The sequence below is a fragment of the Formica exsecta genome, unplaced genomic scaffold (genome assembly GCF_003651465.1).
Source record: "Formica exsecta isolate Colony F162 unplaced genomic scaffold, ASM365146v1 scaffold2, whole genome shotgun sequence".
NCBI classification, from domain to species: Eukaryota; Metazoa; Arthropoda; class Insecta; order Hymenoptera; family Formicidae; genus Formica; species Formica exsecta.
Window position 1 is genome coordinate 1,269,475 of NW_021849297.1, and position 2,746 is coordinate 1,272,220.

Consider the following 2,746-nt stretch of genomic DNA (forward strand, 5'->3'; position numbering starts at 1 on the left):
TATATAAAAAATTTTTAAATATATTAAATGATAAAATATCTAGAATATTTTTGCATTATACAATAATCTTTATAATGGATCACTAATTAATTTTACAAGTAATGAATAATAAATAAGTTGTAAATTATGCTCACCTCACGATTGCTCCGCCGTAACCTGATATCTCCCAGGTTTTCTCCTTCTCTCTCTTGTTCATCTTTCGCTGCTTCTTCATGACACACGATACTCACAAAAATACTGTTAATTACAATCGCGCGCGTACTAATCAATAGAATACGATGATCGCGCGACACTTTGTACGGCACCCCCGATGTTAATCGCACATGTGTGGGACGCGCACTTTATTATACTACAACAAAAAACAATCCGAAGGCTACGATCCGCTTGACGCTCGACAAAGTCTATGTGCTATCGCCCGGTTAATCTCTGAGATGCTAACAAATAGTATACAAATAACGATCCGTCCCATATCTGCGATGCTTTTTTAATCACCAGAAAGTTTAAAAATATCGATAATTTCATCCTGATACTGAATATTACTAGAAAAATTGAATTAACGGCTAAGATGCGACATATATTATTCGAAGATATAAAACCAAAATTCAATATATTGCACGTGCGAAATAAATATTTATTACGATCGATATATATCATATCACGGTTCTCTGTTGAATAACCAACTTGAATCATTCGATCTAATGATTGCTTCATGTTCTCAATCCGAAAAAATAATTAGCAAATTATATCTGAATAATAATTTTAAAGTGCGATGTGCGAGATATATTTCATGTACATAAAAAGTGTATTTTAGGTTAGGAGATTAAGATTAGATGCTTACCAGCCATTAATCGCGCAAATTGATAAATGCTAATTGTGTAATAATTACAGGGAATGATCGAGTTTTGGGCATCTTCTAATACTTGCTATGATTTCGAATTTCAAGGAATAATACGTCGATATGTCGCAGCGTCTCACGCTGCTACCTTTCTACTCGAGTCTCGTAGCGCGAATGGCAACACCAAGGTGACTGAAGATGACTGCGTATAACGTACAGCGCGAAAACCGAAACTCAACAAATAATTCGATCCGTCCCATATCTTTCTGCGATGCTTTTTTAATCACTAGAAAAGTTTTAAGATTGATATCGATAATTTCATCCTGATACTGCATATTACTAGAAAAATTGAATTACTGGCTAAGATACGACATATTATTTAAAGATATACAACCAAAATTCAATATATTGCACACGCGAGATAAATGTTTATTACGATCAATATAATATATATATTATATATCATATCACGGTTCTCTGTTGAATAACCAACTTGAATCATTCGATCTAGTGATTATTTCACGTTCTCAATCCGAAAAAAAATAATTAGCAAATTATATCTGAATAATAATTTTAAAGCGCGATGCGCGAGATATATTTCAAGTATGTAAAAAGTATTTAGGTTAGAAGATTAGGAATAGGCTTTTACCAGTCGTTAATCGCGCGGATAATAAACGCTAATTATGTAATAATTACAGGTAATGACCGAGTTTGAGCGTCTTAATACTTCTCACGATCGAATTTCAATGAATATATAATATATCGCAGCGCCTTGTTTCCTGCTCGAGTTTCGTCGCGCGAGTGGCAACACAAAACACAAGGTGACTGAAGATGACTGTGTATAAACATACATATAGCACGGGAATACGTCATACGCGGCAAGTTTCGGTGCTTGTTTTAATAATATTTATCGAGCCGTTCTAATATCGTATATTTCAGAATATGATTGCACGACATATTGTGAGATGTCATATATATATAAAAGCGATCTTTCTCTACGATTATTAGAATTAGCGATTATTAATCCGCGCGATTAATTAACTCCGCGATTTGTAAATGTATTAAAATGAAGGTTAAACATATTTCGCATTCAGATATTTATATATTCACATTTGATGTGAAGAAGAATCGAAACGATATGGAAGATGAGAGTTATAAATTATTGTTTTATTGCGATATTTATTTTGTTAATGATACTTTGATTTTTGAAAATATCTTTCATTAAGCTTTAAATTGTTCGTAATAGATATAAATGTAACATGCTCATTATTTCTGGATTGAGAGCATGGAATGAGGATCAAGTGATTCAGGAAACCGTGATGCAATAAGCTTTTAATAAATAATGAGGGAGATATTGAAAAGAGGAATAGATATCGCGCATAAATTTATCTTACGTTAAATATTTCGTGGCAACAAATTCACTGTCGCACGGTGCTCGACGTTCGTATTTCTCCGGCGTATTGCGTGTTATTGTTTACGCGCGGTAACTTTGTTGTCAAGGTTACCGGCGAGACTCGAGCAGAAGGTTAGCGGCGCGAGGCGTTGCGACATGTACTTTATATTATTAATTCGAACTTGGATCGCGACAAATACTAATAGATACCAAGCGCGATTATTCCTTGTAATTATCACATTTAGCCTTTATTAATCCGCGCGATGAACGACTCGTATATTAAGCGTGTCGAAGCGACGGTTTTATCGAACCAGCTATTTATTATTAACACGTTTATCTATTTATTTGAAGTAGGAATTAAATCGATAAAGATGGCAATTATATAAAATATAAAACATTGTTTTTTATTTCGATATTTAAGATGATGGCTATACTTCTTAATGCTTGAATCTATAAATACGATCTCGCGTCGCGCTTTGAAATTCTCGCCGATTTAAATAATTAATGTGCCCATTTCG

The 2,746-nt window shown here is 33.7% G+C and overlaps 1 protein-coding gene across 3 annotated transcripts in view; it reads right to left on the bottom strand.

Moving 5' to 3' along the window:
• Positions 1–1,187, bottom strand: part of LOC115234245 (basic-leucine zipper transcription factor A-like) — a 113,115-nt gene extending 111,928 nt beyond the window's left edge. For 2 of the 3 annotated variants that reach the window (XR_003883895.1, XR_003883896.1), the window contains exon 1: positions 135–1,187. The gene's annotated coding sequence lies outside the window, so the exon portion shown is untranslated. The remainder of the gene's footprint in view (positions 1–134) is intronic. The other variant, XM_029805111.1, reaches the window with a different exon arrangement.
• Between the last annotated feature and the right edge of the window lie 1,559 nt (positions 1,188–2,746).